Below are 18,627 nucleotides of genomic sequence, written 5' to 3' on the forward strand. Positions count from 1 at the left end.
GTGACGTCCAGGAATGCGAGTTTGGTGTCGGTTTCTTCCTCCTTGGTGAACTTTATGCCTGTTAGGGTGTTGTTGATGATTTTAAATGTCTCTTCTATCTCGTTTCGTTTTGTGATGGCAAAGGTGCCATCTCTGAAGCGGAACTACATTTTTGGTTTGATGGTTGGTAGGGCTGTTTGTTCTAGTCTTTGCATTACCGCTTCTGCTGTGAATCCATACAGTGGAGATCCCATGGGTGTGCCGTTGCTTTGTTTGTAGATTATGTTGTTGAATGTGAAGTGGGTGGTGACGCACAGGTCCACTAGCTTCAGGATGTTTTCGTTGGTAATGTGATTGATGGTGGTTGGGGTGTGTGTGATGGTCTGTTCTAAAAGTGTGGCAAGTGTTTCCTTTGCCAGGTTGATGTTGATGGAGGTGAAGAGTGTTGTTACGTCGAATGACATCATTGTTGGTGTTTTTGATGATTTTTTAGGAATTCCTGGGTGGAGTGGATGGAGTGCTGTGACTCTTCTACTAGGTATTTCAGCCTTGCATGTACTTCTTTGCCAGTATGTAAGTTGGTGTTCCGGGTAGCGAGACTATGGGTCAGGAGGGCTCCTGGTTTTGGCATTTTTGTGGGGTATTGGTCCCGTCTGGTTTCAGTTTTTGGAATTCCGTCTTGTTTAAATGCCCGGAATTCGGGATGAAGGGCTTTTGCCCGAAGGGTCGGTTCTCCTGCACCTCGGATGCTGCCTGCCCTGCTGTGCTTTTCCAGCAGCACACTCTCGACTCCTAACTCATGTGCCCAATGTCCTGCAAAATAACAGGCAAGCATAACAATCGCCTTCTTCACCTTCTATGTACCTGCAACTCCACATGAAAGGTACAATGAATATGCAGTCTAAGGTCTCTTTGTTCTTGAACACTGTACAGGAGCTTACTACAAAATGTACAAGTCCTGCTCTGATTTGTCTTTCCGAAATGCAGACCTCATATTTCTCAATTTCCATCTTCTGCCACTCCTCGTCTCTTTCGACCATCCAATTAATATCCCGTTGTAATCTGAGGTGATCGTCTTCTCCAGTTTTGATTAGATTACTTACAGTGTGGAAACAGGCCCTTCGGCCCAACAAGTCCAAACCGACCCGCCGAAGCGCAACCCACCCAAATCCCTACATTTACCCCTTACCTAACACTACGGGCAATTGAGCATGGCCAATTCACCTGACCTTCACATTTTTGGACTGTTCGAGGAAACCGGAGCACCCGGAGGAAACCCACGCAGACACGGGGAGAATGTGCAAACTCCACACAATCAGTCGCCTGAGGCGGGAATTGATCCCGGGTCTCTGGCGCTGTGAGGCAACAGTGCTAACCACTGTGCCACTGTGCCACCGTGCCTCTCATTTAGGTGTCACCTTCAAAAGTACTGGCTGTACCTCCTACGATCACATCCAAAACATTTATGAAAATGACGAAAATTAACCCAGAATCTATTCTTGTGGCACTCCAGTGGTCACAGGCCTCCAGTCTGAAAGATAACTCTCCACCACCAACCTCTGTCTTCTCCCTTCGAGCCAGTTCTGAATTCAAATGTTTGGATCTCCTAACCTTGCTAACCAGACTCCCATGGGGAACATTGTCGACCACTGAAGTCCGCATAGATCACGCACACCTCTCTGCCCTAATCAATCCTCTTTGTTACTTCATAAAAGAACTCTTCCAATTTAACGAGCCATCATTTCCCACGCATAACGCCATTGCTGACTATTCGTAATCAGTCTTGCTTTTCCAAATACATTAATTCCTGTCTCTCAGGATTCCCTCCAACAACGTGCCCACCACCGACGTCAGACTCGCAGGTCTATAGTTGCCTGGTTTTCATTACCTCCTTTCGTAAATAGTAGTATCATGTTAGTCAGCCTACAGTGTTGTGGCACCTCACCTTTGATTATCGATGACACAATATTCAGCAAGTGACCAGAAATCACTTGCCTCATTTCCGACTGAGCTCTGAGGAGTGATCTGATCACATCATGGGGATTTATTAACTTGTATCCGTTTCAATACATCCAGTGCTTCCTCCACTCTAACATAATCTTTATTTCAAGATAACAACATCTATTTCCCCACAGACTACATATTTCATGCCACAGGTCAAGAGTTATCAATTGGGGAAGGGCAATTATCATGCGATTTGGCAAAGTTAGGATGCAGAGAATGGGGTAGCAGAATGCAAGGGATGCAGAAAATGGAAACGTGGAGCTGGTTTAAGAAACCGGTATTGCGTGTCCTTGATATGTATGTCCCTGTCAGGCAGGGAGGAAGTGATAAGGTAGGTTTACTAAAGAAATTGAATCTCTTGTAAACTGGAAGAAGGAGGCTTATAAGTTGAGAGACAAATGGTTCAGATGAGGCGATGGAGAGTTACAGATCGTCTGGGAAGGATTTAAAGAGAAACTTAAGAAGAGCAAAGAAAGGATATGAGCAGTCTTTAACAAATAGATAAAGGAGAAACCTAAAGCTTTCGATAGGTATATGAGAATTAAAAGGATGGCTAGGGTAGGAATAGGGACAGTCAAAGACAGAAGTGGGATGTTGAGTGCGGAACCTAGAGATCGGAGAGGTACTAAACGAACATTTCTCATTGGTTTTTAGTCAGGAAAAGGAGAATATTGTAGAGGAGAATAATGAGATACGAGATATTAGACTTAAAACGGTCAATGTTAGTTATGAAGAGGCGTTAGCAATTCCAGAAGGACTGAAAGTAGGCCAGTCACCTAGGCCAGTTGGGATTTATCCGAATACTCTCTGAAAAGCCATGGAGCAGAAAGCAGAACATTTGGCTTTGATATTTGAGTCGTCATTGTCTACAAGTTTAGTACCAGAGGAATGGAGGATTCCAAATGTTGTGCTCTTGTTCAAGGAGGGCATTAGAGATGACGCAGGTAATTATAGTTCAGTGAGCCTTACTTCTGTTGTAGAAAGGTTTTGGAAAGAATTATAAAAGGTAAGATGTATAATAATCTATAAAGCAACAATTTGATTTCAGATAGTCAATATTGTTTCGTGAAGGGCAGGTAATGTCTCACAAACCTCATTGAGTATTTTTTTTTGATAACGTGACCAAGAATGTAGATGAGGGTAGAGCAGTTGAAGTGTTATACATGGAATTCAGTAAAGCCTCTGATACGTTTCCACATGGTAGGCTGTTGGAAAATAATGCAGAGGCATGGGATGGAGGGTAATGTGGCAAATTGGATTGAAACTGGCTTTCTGAAAGAAGGCAGCGAGTGGTGATGGATGGAAAATATTCAAACTGGAGTCCAGTAACCAGTGGTGTCTCACAAGGATTTGTTTTAGGACAACTGCTGTTTATCATTTTTATAAATGACTTAGACTCAGGCATAGGTGGATGAATTAGTAAATTTGAAGATGACAATAACGTTGGTGGAGTAGTGGACAGTTTGCAAAAACGTTACAGGTTGCAGGGGGACTTGGTTAAACTACAGAATTGGGGTGAGAGGTGGAAATTTGAGTTAAATGCACCTAAATGTGAGGCGATACACTTTGGGAAGAATAACAGTAAGGCAGAGTATTGGGTCAACGGAAAGATTGTTGCTGGTGTGTATGTGAAGAGGAATCTTGATGTCCATGAACATGGATCCTGAAAAGTTGCCACCCAGGTTGATAGTACTGTTAAGCTGGCATACGGTGTGTTAGGTTTCATTGGTAGAGGGATTTAGTTCCGGAGTCGCAAACACATGCTGCAAATGTACAAAACGCCATTGCCGTGGCAGTTGACATATTTTGTACATTTCTGGTCGCCGTATGTCGGCAAGGATGTGAACGCATGGAAAAGGTGCAGAGGAAGTTTACCAGGATGTTGTCTGGTCTGGGGGGAAGGTCTGATGAGGAAAGGCTGAGAGAAATGGGTTTGTTCTTTTCGGAAAGAAGAAGGCTCAGAGGAGATTTGGTGGAGACATACAAGATGATCAGAGAATTAAATAGGGTAGACATGAAAGTCTTTTTGCTAGGATGATGACGTCAGCTTGTACGAGGGTACATAGCTACAAATTGAGGGGTGATAGCTCTAAGATAGATGTCAGAGGCCGGTTCTTTACTGAGAGAGCTGAAAGGGCGCGCAATGCCCTACCCTCCAGTGTGTTTAACTCAGCCACATTATGGAGATTTAAACAATTCTTGGATAAGCATATGGATGATCTTGGGATTGTGTAGGGGGATGAGCTGAGGATATTTCAGAGGTCGGTGCAACATTGAGTGCCTGTTCAGCGCTGTATTCCTTTATATTCCATGTTGTATGTCCTTCCCCACAGTAAACATTCAAACAAAGGACAGGATTCATATCTCCCCCATCTCGAGTGGCACCAAACAGAGACTGGCTTATTGATTTTTGAGGTGTCCCTCTACTCTTCGCAGACTCTTTTTTGTACTTTATGTTATATAAAACCAGTTATGTCTGATTTCAGCAAAGCGACATGCTGCAATTGAGCGAGGTAGAATTCAAAACTATGATAGTCCGAATCGAATTCAGACGCGTTATCCATTACAACACTGGGCCGACCGAGCGCCGACTTCCTCTCAGCTTTTACTATGTGCAATGGAGACATTCAGATCGGGAGAAATAAGATTGAGAAGGTGAAGAACTAGCAAAGGTAATCAGCGTCACTGCATTAATTCAATAAGTCCCACTTTGTGAAGCAGTACCTTTCCCTAAAAAACGAAACACATTTGTCTTCAGGTGCCCCCTTCAGTGTTGTCTGCATCTCTGCTGAAAGTTTCCATTGTTGTATTCACAGTCACTACACGATTTCATGATCCACTTCAGTGAAATGTACTTTTATAATTTGAGTCAAGGGCTTTTCCCTTCAAGAGCCTGAACAAGTTCAGCGAGAAAACTCTGTTTATTTCTAGCCCCGGAACTAGAATAAGACGAGTTGAACGGCTCGCTTATTAGTGCCGCCGGCTCACTGGAGGCCAGCGCGTCAAAACGAGGCACTGTGACCATCAGCCTGTTCTGTGCCTTTCTGCAGTACATCTGCTGAACAACATCAGATTATCACAGCTCCGCTTTTTTCACATTGAAACACAAGGCGATAATATGAGCTGTTTCGAAACTTGGGGAAGGCAACTTTGCTGCTGAAGTTGGTTATGGAGTCAACGACAGACACAGGAATGTGTACAAGTCAGGTCACAAGGTTTACGGTCAGCATCACTGGAGGTCCCTGCTTAGGAGTCCGAGTTTTCATCACACAGACCTGGATATAATTCCCACGAAGATAATGAACATATCTTTTCTCGTTTTCTGAATTATTCGAAGGAAAACTAATTCCTGCTTGCGTGCAAAGCACATACCCGGATCCTGCCAGAATCAGTCCAATGATTCTTTCCATCCGTCTATCAGGACAATGACAGCAGATTCACGGGAAACTACCACCGCAAATCCCCCTCCAATCATATCACCGTTCTGAGTTGGAAGTATCTGGCTGATTCTTCAGTGTCGCTGAGTGTAAATACTGGAACTCCCCCCATCGGTATCATGGCTGTATGTCCGTGCTGAGGAGTAGAAAGGTTCAGGAAAGTAACTCATCCCCTCCATCACTGTGGTAATTCGGGATATGAACTGAATCCTATCCCATTGAGTGACGACTATATTCCAGGAAAACGTTTCTAACAGTTGAAGGTTCCTATCAGACACCTGCAATCGTTTGGAACTAAGTTGAGAAGTGGAGCAGGACTTTGAAATCTAGTGATCGGCAATGATGGCTGGGAGGCATGAGGCAGGAAGTGAGCTTGGAACTGGTGGTGCAAGACTCAGTGTCAGTGCTAATCGTTAAACCTTTACTGCCCAATGTTAACAATTACTTACACATTTCACCTCGTTAAATCTCCACAATGACCTTGTTCCTGTTGTTGAGGTCCCCTCTGTGTGTATTAACGTGTTTCATAGGCCCGGAGAGGATGAACACATCCTCTTTCTACTGTCAGTTTAAACAGGTGAAGGTATCAGTTTGAAATTAATGTAAGGGAAGATTATCTTTTTCTGTGCCTTTTCAGTGGAGAATGTTAGCTGTAAACTCTCTGTATTTGTAAATTAGAGGACTGATTGCAATTCTCTGTGAGCAACATTGATCCGAAAACACATTTCCAAGTACTGTGAAGAAGTGCTTAACCAACTTCACATATGGATGAGTAAATTCCCGAGACGTGCGGCGCCGTGGCTTAGTTGGTTAAAGCGCCTGTCTAGTAAACAGGCGATCCTGGGTTCAATTCCCAGCGGTGCCTGTTTGTTGCATTCGTATTTGGGCTTGGTGTTTCAACTCTTTACAACTGCCGTGTCAACCAAGTCAGCGCCTTTTTGGACATTCACCCTGTTATGAATTGGAGACCAGGTTAAGTTACAACAGTGACTTTTTTTTTAGTCCCGAACTATCAATAAAGTCTGTGGTTTCTTTCCGTTATTCCACAAGCACTTCTGCTTCTTATCCTCTTTCTCCCCCTCCTTCATTCCCAGTTTGGTAGGAATAACGAGATTACACAGGAGGTGTTGCAGATTTGCCGGGGAACTTTGTGGTAATGACCGAGACACCACCAGCTGATCACTCTCATTCTCTGATGTCAAAGTTCATTCATTTAAACCAACAGTGTATACATCGTTGTGCTTCTTTAGTTGTAGTAGACTTGCGTTTTTTTCTTATGGTGGATTCAGAATTCTACTTTGAATTCGAAACAGTCACAAATGTTTGAGGAAGAAACGTCGCCTGATCTGAGATCGAATTGACAGACACATTATCCGGAGAATGTGAGCCCCGATCTACACACTCCAGTCAATGAGCAACAATCTTCTCAGCAGCTGCACACTCAAACTGTCTCGAAATGTCACACTTTTAATCGAGCAGAAATAGGTAATGAGCTGTATGCACAGACAGAGTGTTGGAGAATGTGAAAGAGAAAGAGGGTGAGGTGGATGCACAGAGACAAATAGAGACAAATGGAGACACATGCTGAGTTAGACACTGAAAGGAACAATTCTCCATTCGACATTGCTGCAAACTGACAGGAAGGAAACAAGAAAAGGCTATCATTTACGCACAGCTTTCTACCAGCTGAGAGCAACGGAGGCAGCATTACAGTCAATAAAGTCCTTTTGAATTTGTAAAGGTGACAGTTGTCAGCCACTGAGTGTTTTTTTTTTATAAATATCCTGATTCTGCAGATAAGACTGATAATTTTCCCAGCATTATAGTATAGAAATGTATAACACTCGTGTTCTGTCGATCTGAAACTTTAACTCGGTTTCTCTCCACAGATGTTGTCGGGCCTGCTGAGTTTCTCCAACAATTCACGCTTTTTCCGTTCTGATTTACGTCATCAAAGAAAAATGAAATTCAGTATTCTGTTGATGGCTTCATTTTTAAAACTCCTTAAAAAAACTGTTTTGCACTCTAAAAGTCAAATATACACTACACTGACTATACACCTGCAACCATGCAAAACCACATTCAAATTCAGGCCGTAGCAGACCCAAGACCGAACGTCTCTGTATCTTATTGGATTCTCGACAATGGATGGGAAATTACGTTTCCGCGACCTGCCAAATGCACGATTGTGAAATTGACTGACTGTAACAACAAGCTCCATCCATACAGCCTCTCCTTGGCAGAGTGGGAGCGGGAGAATAATATTGCGTCACAGATAAGTTTCCAACTACATATCCACTCTATCATTACGGCCACCTGATTACGTCTCAGGAACAGTACCTGACTGTATCGCACCTCAGCAGAAAGTGATGTCTTTAGAAGCTGGAAATCAAAGTCAATAAGTGCAGCACCTGGAAAGCACAGCCTGTCACGCAACATCTGAGGAGCGGGGAGTCGACGTTTCGAGCATTCCTGATGAACAGCTTATACGTGAAACAACGAATTTCCTGCTCCCCGGATGCTGCTTGACGAGCACCACACTTTTTGACTCTATCCCACCTCAGCTCATCTGCGTCGGAAAATTAATGATGAACTTGTCACCACTCAATTTGATTCATATGTCACATGTTTGACAGCTTTCATCATCCGATTCCTCAAATGAAACAGAACATCCAGATTACGATATAAAACTAAACTGTGGATGCTGGAAATCTGAAACACAAGCAATATTTGCTGGAGAAACTCTGCATTCTCTCAGTTCAACTGAATAGTTGAACATCAAACTGGGATCAGGAAATGAGAAAGCCTCAATTTAAAAACTGCTACATTTCTCAAAAAAATATAATGTGCAGTGTTTCAATCAGACTCTCACCGTCTCAAGTGCTGATAGGAATGGGGAAATAAATGTTGGCCCAGCCATTGCTGAACAAATGAAAAAAGAAGACTTTTTGCGTTACTCATCAGTTGCTACCCCAGCAGATCATGCCAATTTGATTCATAAAGCAGGACAGCCAGACCCCTCTGCATTTTACAGTCTTGCAACATTTCATTTAAATTAAAGGATCATTATTGAATGTTCCTGACAAACATCTCATTCTCCACTTCATACTGCATGGGTCAATATTTTACTCACAAACTTCCTCATCTCGAAATCACTCAATTTTAATACCTTTAACGTTCGATTCACGGCTTAACTTTCAAACAGAAAAATGTTCTTTTTATAAATCGAAGATTTAGCTGAAATAATGCCTGCTGGAAATCCAAATATCGCTCGATCACTCTTTGTCCCTTGTTTAGTTTGTCCGTGTGAAACACGTTAACCTTGAGCCTCCTCGTTTTGAACTCCGCCATCCTGGGTAAAAAGAAGACCGAGGCCAGTCGCCTATCCACCCCTCATCATGATTTCATAATTGTCTAGAAGGTTACACACCAGCCTGGAACAGGCTGCCGGGAAAAGCCCCTGCTCAAACACGTTCTCCTTTCAAGCCGTCTCGACACTGCAACATCCTTATAAATCTTCTCTGCACACTTTCAAAATTTACAACATATTTCCTGTTGAAGGTGATCGGAATTGTCAGCAGTATTGTCAGTGTGGCCTCATTAATGTTCTGCACAGCCACAAAATGAGATGTGAACTCCAATAATCGATGATCTGACTAATGAAGGCAAGCGTGCCAAATGCTTTCTTCACGAACTTTTCTACACGTGACACCAATTTTCCTGCTGTTATAATCTTTGCTTTGACTTACAATGTCGTGGAGAAAGTGAGGTCTGCAGATGTTGGAGATCAGAGCTGAAAATGTGTTGCTGGAAACGCGCAGCAGGTCAGGCAGCATCCAGGGAACAGGAGAATCGACGATTCGGGCATAAGCCCTGAAGAAGGGCTTATGCCCGAAACGTCGATTCTCCTGTTCCCTGGATGCTGCCTGACCTGCTGCGCTTTTCCAGCAACACATTTTCAGCTTACAATGTCGTGCTTGTCTTCTGAACTATGCTTTTCTGCTGCCTTCATGAATCTGTGGCCCACATGCATGATCACTCTGTTCCTTTGGGTTTCGCAGTTAATTGAGTGCTCCTATGACGTGTTACTTACAAAATGCATCGTCTGATGTTTTATTGTTATTTTCAGCTTCCACTATCTGCCCATTTGACTAATCCACCTATAAAATTCTGGAACCTAGGACGTTCTTCCTCACTGTTATCCTCCTCACTTTTTCTTGTCATTTCCACCACATTATTTCTACATTGTTTTTGTGCAATCACGACCATTAAGGGACACACCATTGATCCTTGTTGTAGACAACTGAATACCAGATCCTAGTCACAGAAACAGCACCATTCTTTGTCTCCAGGCACCCAAATAAGTTTGCATCGATCTTCCCACATGACCCTGAATCCATTTTATTTTAATCCTTTTACCAGTCTCCCGTGTGGAATCTTGTCAAATGCTTTCTATAATCCTCATAAACATAATCAACTTCACTACCCTCGTTTACACATCTGATCACTTCCTAAAAAAAATACTCTGATCTGTAATGTTTGACCTCCTCTGACAGAACCAAGCTGACTCTCGCTGGTCAAACTTTGGAGAAGTTGCAATTAAATTTCTCCTTCAGAGGTTTCTCCAAAAGTTTCCCTACTCGTAATAATGGGCTCACGGCTCTGTAATTCGCTGCATTATCTCTACGAGACATATTGAAAACTGGAACCACGTTAGGAGTCCTGCACTCCTCTAACTACTCCCATCTGGCCAAAATGCAATGTAAAACATTGGTCAGAACATGTGCAATTTCCTCTCTTGTCTCACAAAGCAAAGTGAGTCACAACTTCATCCCGAGCGAAGGATTTGCCCACGTTTCGCTTTGCAAAACCTCTAATACCGTCTCAGTTGCGATGTGAAACAGCTCAAGCAACTCTCAGTTCTTCGTCCAGCAACCTGTAGCTATATATTACCACTCAAGGACTGTTCCCCAGGTGAATATGCGACGTTATTAACTCAAATATCTATTTACTGACACAACAGCACTATTACACTGGAGGGATGTCATTCAGGTATTATAAGTGGAAAATGCTGTTTCAGCCTTTGCGCCGACATATCATTCAGCTTTGATAACCATTGGCACATTGTCACAGTGAGACAGGGTTTAAGTGTTCTCCCTCTGAAAAGAAAACAGTCACTTAATTCTACCTCCTGCGGAAATAACAGTATGACTAGGGTAGGAATAGGTCCAGTCAAGGATAGTAGTGGGAAGTTGCGTGTGGCGGCTGAAGAGATTGGGGAGACACTGAATGGATACTTTTCGTCAGTATTCACTCAGGAACAGGACATTGTTGCCGATGAGAATATTGAGTCACAATTAATTAGAATGGACGGCTTTGAGGTATGTAGGGAAGAGGTGCTGGAAATTCTGGAAAGGGTGAAAATAGATAAGTCCCCTGGGCCTGATGACATTCATCCTAGGATTCGCTGGGAAGCAAGGGAGGAGATTGCAGAGTCATTGGCCTTGATGTTTATGTCCTCGTTGTCTACAGGAATAGTGCCAGAAGACTGGAGGATAGCAAATGTGGTTCCCTTGTTCAAGAAGGGGAGTGGGGATCACCCTAGTAACTGTAGGCTGGTGAGTCTCACTTCTGTTGTGGGCAAAGTCTTAGAGAGAATTGTAAGGGATAGGACTTATGAACATCTGGATAAGAATAATGTGATCAAGGATAATCAGCATGGTTTTGTGAAGGGCAGATCGTGCCTCACAAACCTTATTGAATTATTTGAGAAGGTGACTAAGGAGGTAGGCGAGGGTAAAGCGATAGATGTGGTATATGTGGATTTTAGTAAGGCGTTTTATAAGGTTCCCCATGGTAGGCTGTTGCAAATAAAACGGAGGTATGGTATTGAGGGTGAGTTGGAGGTTTGGATTAGGAATTGGCTGGCTGGAAGAAGACAGAGGGTAGTAGTTGATGGTAAAGGTTCATCTTGGAGTGCAGTTACTAGCGGTGTTCCGCAAACATCTGTTTTGGGACCGTGGCTGTTTGTCATTTTTATAAGTTACCCGGAGGTGGGGTTAGAAGGTTGGGTGAGCAAGTTTGCGGATGATACGAAAGTCGGTGGAGTTGTTGACAGTGAGGAATGATGTGTCAGGTTATAGCGGGATATAGGTAAGTTGCAGAGCTGGGCAGAAAGGTGGCAAATGGAGGTCAATGTAGGTAAGTGTGAGGTGATTCACTTTGGTAAGAGCAACAAAAAGATGGGGTACTGGGCTAATGGTCGGATACTTGGTAGTGTGGATGAGCGGAGAGATCTTGGTGTCCATGTACACAGATCTCTGAAAGTTGCCACATAGGTAAATAGTGCGTTGAAGAAGGCATATGGCGTACTGGCTTTTATTGGTAGAGGAATTGAGTTCCGGAGTACTGAGGTCATGTTGCAGTTGTATAAGACTCTGGTGCGGCCGCATCTGGAGTATTGTGTGCAGTTTTGGTCGCCATACTATAGGAAAGATGTGGAGGCACTGGAACGGGTGCAGAGGAGGTTTACCAGGATGTTGCCTGGTATGGTCGGAAGATCGTATGAGGAAAGGCTGAGGCACTTGGGGCTGTTTTCATTGGAGAAAAGAAGGTTTAGGGGTGACTTGATAGAGGTGTACAAGATGATTAGGGGTTTAGATAGGGTTGACCATGAAAACCTGTTTCCACGTATGGAGTCAGCTATTATGAGGGGGCATAGCTTTAAATTAAGGGGTCGTTGGTATAGGACAGATGTTAGGGTTGGATTCTTTACTCAGCGAGTCGTGAGTTCATGGAATGCCCTGCCAGTAGCAGTGGTGGACTCTCCCTCTGTATGGGCATTTAAACGGGCATTGGATAGGCATATGGAGGATAGTTGGCTAGTGTAGGTTAGGTGGGCTTGGATCGGCGCAACATCGAGGGCCAAAGGGCCTGTACTGCGCTGTATTTTTCTTTGTTCTATGTTCTATGTTCAGACTTGACATAAGGGTTTTTCTTTTTCTCTCTCTGTTGTTCATCGCATCCAAAATAGAACTGCTGTACAAATCCCATGCATATGATTGCTGTATTAGTTGACCAAATAAGTTGATGCCTATGGCTAACATTGTAATAGGGTCAATCCACAAGAGAAGTTTTTAACACGAACAGAGTACTTTCTTTGGTGCAGGGGATCATTGCTCATGAGCTGAAAATGTGTTGCTGGAAAAGCGCAGCAGTTCAGGCAGAATCGAAGGAGCAGGAGAATCGACGTTTCGGGCATGAGCCCTTCCTCAGGAATGAGGGAAATGTGCCAAGCAGGCTAAGATAAAAGGTAAGGTGGAGGGACTTGGGGGAGGGACTTTGGAAATGCGATAGTTGGAAAGAGGTTAAGGTGAGGGTGATAGGCCGAGTGGGGGTAGGGGAGGAGAGGTCTGGAAGAACATTGCAGGTTAGGAAGGCGGTGCTTGGTTCGAGAGTTGGGACTGAGACAAGGTGGGGGAAGGGGAAATGAGGAATCCGGTGTCCGTGTGGGGTCTGTCAGTTCCGTCGGCAGGTGCTGAGGAAGGAGATGTGGCTGTGGTAGCGAGTCTGTTTGAGAACGTGGCTGAAGAGCTTCTGGGCAGAGGAGATGACCTGGGGTGTGCAGTGAGAGAGGGACTCACTGAAATCCTTGTAGAGGGAGGAAGAGAGCTTCTTCAAGGAAGGCATCCATGTAAGAGGGTTTGCAGTACTGACATCGCACAGACTCCGGCCACCCTCACCTTAACCACCTTCCACCTATCGCATTTCCAACGCCGATCCCCCAAGTCCCTCCTCCCTGCTTTTTATCTTCGCCTGCTTGGCACACTTTCCTCATTCCTGAGGAACGGCTCATGTCCGAAACGTCGGTTCTCCTGCTCCTTGGTTGATGCCTGACCTGCTGCACTTTTCCAGCCACACATTTTCAGCTCTGATCTCCAGCATCTGCAGTCCTCATTTCTCCCAGCATTGCGCATGGACAATCTCAGGCTTCCATCAGGACGCAAGCACTCCCTTTCTTCCTCGATAATTCACCGTGTCAGATTCCAAACAGGAAAAAAGCAGAAGGTGATAAAACAGCTTGGCAGGTTTGGCAGCATCTCAGAAGAGAAAGACGATTCAGCATTTCGGGTCGAGAGAGCCTTCCTTAGGACTGATGGTACCAAGAAAATTTTGGCCTATATGCAGAAGATAGGCTGGTGGGATTGGGGTAAGAAGTAAACGATAGTTGAGTATAGAACTCGAAGAGACAGAAGAATAATTGTACAAACTAATGGATATGGATCTGGCTGGGCGGGTGTGTAGCTTGTAATGGAGACTGTTAGTGACTAAACATAGATAGTATGTAAAGGCTGGCTGTGTGATAAAAAGGAGTGGCGTGTGGGGTAGGGGGCGAGGAGATGGAGGAGTTCAGGTCCTAAAAATATTGACAATGATGGAGTACGGAAGGCTGCAGGATCCTCAAACGGAAAATGAGATGTTGTTCTTCACGTATGTACTGAGGTTCGCTGGAACACTGCAGTAAGCCTGAGACAGAGATGTTGGCCAGGCAACGGGCTGGTCTGTTAATGGGGCATGGAAATGGTAGTTCAGGGTCTTTATTGAAGACGAAACGTGGATGTTCTGCAACGCAGTCACATAGTCCACACTTCATTTCCGAAGATAGTGGGGACCACATCGCGAGCAGAGAATGTAGTAGACTGTGTTGTGCGAAGTACAGTCAAAGTGTTGTTCACCTGGAAGGTATGTTTGGGCTCTTGGAGTCTGAGGATGGAGGAAGTAAATGTACACGTGATGGGAAACAAGATGTAAAAAGGAAGGATTATTCAGGAGATATTATGAGACATGTTGGAAATCATGTGATGAGGACCTGGAAACAACCTTTATTACGGGTAAGCTAGTGTTTGGCAAAGTAATACAGCTAAGGACAGACAGTCGTCTGGCCTAATGGAAGGTATCCCAGGGTGATAAAAGAATTGGCGTTGGATATAACACGTGCACTGCCTGTTATTTGTCAAATTCGCTGGACTCTGGGGCAATTCGACCAGATTGTAATCCAGTAAATCTGGCGTCACTGGTTTAAAATAGGAAGGTGGACAAAAGAGGGGGTGATAAACCAGTTAGATTAACCTCTGTAATAGAGAAGGTACTTGAGTCTATTATCAAGGAAGGAATAAGAGGATACTGCGATAAAGATTGAACAGACACAGCATGGATTCATGAATGGCAGGTTATGCTTCAAAAGTCTTTTGGTATTCTTGGTAGATATGACGAGTATGGCGGGCCACGGGGACTCAGTGGATGTGATGTTCCTAGATTCCAAAATACCTTTGACAAGGTGCCGTAAAGAAGACTGATGCATAAGGTAATAATGCATGATGTTAGTGTCGAGTATACGCATGGATAGAGGATGGGTGAACTAACTGAAAGCAAAAGGTGACGATAAATGAGTATGATTCTGGCTGGCAATCAATGTGTATTCGTGTGCCTCAGCGATGGATTTTGGGACTGCAATTATTTACAATTTACGTTGATGATTTGGTGTTGGGGACAACGTGTAGCACGTCTAACTTTCCAGATGATACGAAGATGAATGGCAGAGGACAGTGTGCAGAGGACTGTGAAACTTCGTAGAGGAATATAGAAAAATTGACTGAGTGGTCAAAGGTCTGGCAGTTGTAATGTGAAGTCTTCCATTTTGATAGAAGTTAGAGAAAAAGGGTTATTAGGGGTTATTAGTTGTCTCCTAAAATATTGAAGCATGCTGCTGTGCAGAGGGACATCGGTGTGCTTATGCATGAATCACAAAGGGTTGGTCTGCATATACAACTTGTAATTAGGTAGGCAAATGGAATATTCTCTATCATTACTAAAGGGGATGCCTTTAAAAGAAGAGCGGTTATGTTGCAGCTGTACAGGATGCTGGTGAGGGAAGAGGTTGAGAAGGACAGTTACTATGGTATTCTCAACCTGGTGATGTGAATGAAACCCATGCTGTTAGCATCAAACTAGTTTACAAACCAACCACCCGGCCAACTAAGCTCAACCAATACCTCCTCACTGAAGTGTCACATGTGCGGATAGTTTATTGAATCGCTTGCTGCACACAGTGTTTGTGAACGGCCTCTTCCCTGTAATGTGTTTGTTGGTGTTTCATCAAAGCATTGCGACCCCTGAAGCTCTTTTTATAGGCAGAGCTTTTACATTTCCTCTCATTGGTATGGACAAGCCCATATCTCTTGAGATTGGACAACCAAATGAATCACTTCCCACACACGGAGCAAGTAAATATTTATCATCTAAGTGAATATACTGGTGCTCACTGAGCACAAATGACTAAGTGAATCGAATTCAACACTCAGTGGAGGCGTACGGTCTCCATCCAGTGTGGTCAAGCGTGTGTATCTGAAGCTTGACTGATTTCATAAATGTCTTCTGAAGCACAGAGCTGACCATGTTCACTCTCCAGTTTCAATTCGACTGGGTGACATTAGATTGGACTGTGAAGATTATCCTTGCCCAAACGGAGCAGAAACGCTTGTGTGACATTAGGTTGGATCCCCAAGTCAATACATTTCCACTCATAGAACAGCTGAACGAATTCTCACCCATGGGAATAATTTGATGTTGAATTGAGACCTCTGAATTTAAGACATATGCAACTCTTAAATGTTTTTCCCCACAGGTCAGGGGAAAGGCCTCTTGTCAGTGTAAAACCGCAGATGTTACACGAGGCTGGATAACCGAGTAAATTCTTTTCCACACATGGATCAGGTCAGCAGTCTCTCCTCAGAATGTCTGTGTCGATGAGCTTCCAGTTGTAATCCTTCCCACAATCCAGACATTTCCATGTTGCTGATCTCCTTACATATTACCAAATTGTTTAATCTGTTGAATCCTTGCCCATAACCACAACATATGTATACTTGTCTGCAGATCTTTTAAAGAATATTGATTGGATAATGTGAAATAATTACTGCAGTCAGTGCACTGGAACGCTCACACTGTAATGTGTGTGTGTATGTCTGTGTGTGTGTGTGTTAACGCTTTTGACGCTTTACCACGCACACTGTCGTTTGCAATCTTTTCCCACAGACATACAATATAAATATATACACTTCATGTCCTGCTGAATTTAATGACTCTGTTGGTTCTTAGATCATGCTTGATGTGATCCACTCAACTTAAATTCTTTCAATCTATTACTCTGTGAAATGTTTTCAATGTCCATACAGGGTAAATCTAAGAACAAACAAATCCAACTTTAGAAAGTAATCTTTCCTCTATTGCGCTCCCCCTCCCCAAGAAATTATCTGATCACATTGACAGATGCAAAAAGCACCAGCAAACACAAAAAGGAACATGTCTGAATAAATCAGGTTGTTGTTCCCAATATCTATGAGACATTTTGCGTCCTGCGGTATCAACCTGTTGTGGGAGGTACTTCGCCAACTGGTGGACTGCAAAAGCTCCCTGTCCAGAAGGATGTTACACAGGACATGGTACCCTTTGCTGCCCCTGTATATCAATGGTGAAGAATGTGATGATGAAATGTTTGACAATCGAAAATGCTGTTTTGTCCCAGGCGTTGACAAGTTTCTTAAGTTGTTGAAGTAGCATTCAGCCAGGTAAGTGGAGAGCATTCCATATCACAACTAACTTATCTGTGGTGAATAGTGGGCAGTCAGAAAGTGAGTTGTGCGCTGCAAGATTTTTAGCCTCTGTCCTGATCTGGCATCAACTGTATTTGTATGGTAAGTCCTGTTCACTTTCTACTCAACAGTAAACTCTAGAATGCTGCTCGTGGAGGAATCAAGAATGGATTTGGTGTTGAATGTCAAAAAAGGGGTACTCAGTTTGTATTTGTGAAAGATATCATTGCCCGTCATATATATATGATATGACTGTTACTGCCACTTGCGCAAATTTTCTATGCTCCCCAGGTGCTGTTACATATTAATATACGATATTTGAGAAGTACTTTAGTGCAGGTTGAGATTCCGGCTCTAAATTTGTTGTCAGTGAGAACACATCTACCAGCTCAGCTCGCAAACTTACAACTTGAACATATGCATTTGTGCGACTTCAGTATCTGAGCAGTAGAAAATTATGCTTCATGCTGTCCAACTGTCAAGCAACATTCCCAATTCTGAAAAGAAAGTCATTGACAAAACAGGTGAAGATGGTTAGGCCAAGGCCCCGACTCAAAGTAACTCCAAAGGGAAAGCGTGAACTGCAGATGTTGGAAGTCAGAGTCGAGAATGTATTGCTGGAAAAGTGTCAGGCAGCATCCGAGGAGCAGTTGAATCGACGTTTCTGCCATGAACCGTTATTCCTGTTGAAGGTCTGATGCCTGAAACATCGATTCTCCTCACCCATTCACTCAGTTCGACACACAGCCTTCCTTCATTATCCTTTAGTGGAAAAATCATTTCTATAGTTACCCGTTTGCTTCTCATATAAGAATAACATGCTTTGGGATTCTCCTTAATTCTGCTTGCTGAAGCTACTTCATGACCTTTCTACGTCTGCTTGATTCCACGTTTAAGACATATCCTACTCTTCCGATATTACTCCAGGGTCCGTTCTGTTCTTATTGCCTCGACATTATGTACACTTCCCTTTTCCTCTTCGCTCGTCGTGCAATTACTCCTGTCATCCACAGTTCATGAATCTTGTCCTCTTATCGTTTGCCTTCAGCGGGACATGCCGATTCTGCACTAACTTTAACCTACCTTTGAAATCCTCCCACATCTCAAATGTGGAATTCCCTTCAAATAGCTGTGTCCAATCCACATTTTCGAGTTGCTGCCTAATTTTGTTATAATTGGCCTTGGCCCAGGTTTGTACTCTTCCCATCGGACCAATCTCTTCTTTATCTATGAGTATTCTAAAACTTACAGAATTTTGGTCACTATTGCCAAATAAATCCCCCACTGCAACTTCTCCCACCTTCCATGGCTCGTTCCCCAGCACCAGGTCCAATATGACCCCTTCCCTCTTCGGATTATTGACATTTTGTTCTAGAAAACTTTCCTGGACGCTTCTTACAAATTCTACCCCCATCCAGGCCACTGACGCTAAGTGTATCCCAGTCAATGTTGGGAAAATTAAAACCTCCCATCACCACTATCCTATTGCCTCTACAACTTTCCATAATCTGTTTACCTACTTGTTCTTCAACCTCACGCTCACTGTTGGGAGGCCT

The 18,627-nt window shown here is 43.6% G+C and overlaps 1 non-coding gene across 1 annotated transcript; it reads left to right on the forward strand.

Annotated features, from left to right (window-relative positions):
• Positions 1-6,211: 6,211 nt before the first annotated feature.
• On the forward strand, positions 6,212-6,285 carry trnat-agu (transfer RNA threonine (anticodon AGU)). Its single transcript has one exon. It is a non-coding gene; the product is annotated as a tRNA-Thr (tRNA).
• Positions 6,286-18,627: the final 12,342 nt, after the last annotated feature.

Source organism: Chiloscyllium plagiosum, unplaced genomic scaffold (assembly GCF_037043375.1).
Source record: "Chiloscyllium plagiosum isolate Xiang-an unplaced genomic scaffold, Cpla_swu_hap1 HiC_scaffold_18, whole genome shotgun sequence".
Lineage (NCBI taxonomy): Eukaryota > Metazoa > Chordata > Chondrichthyes > Orectolobiformes > Hemiscylliidae > Chiloscyllium > Chiloscyllium plagiosum.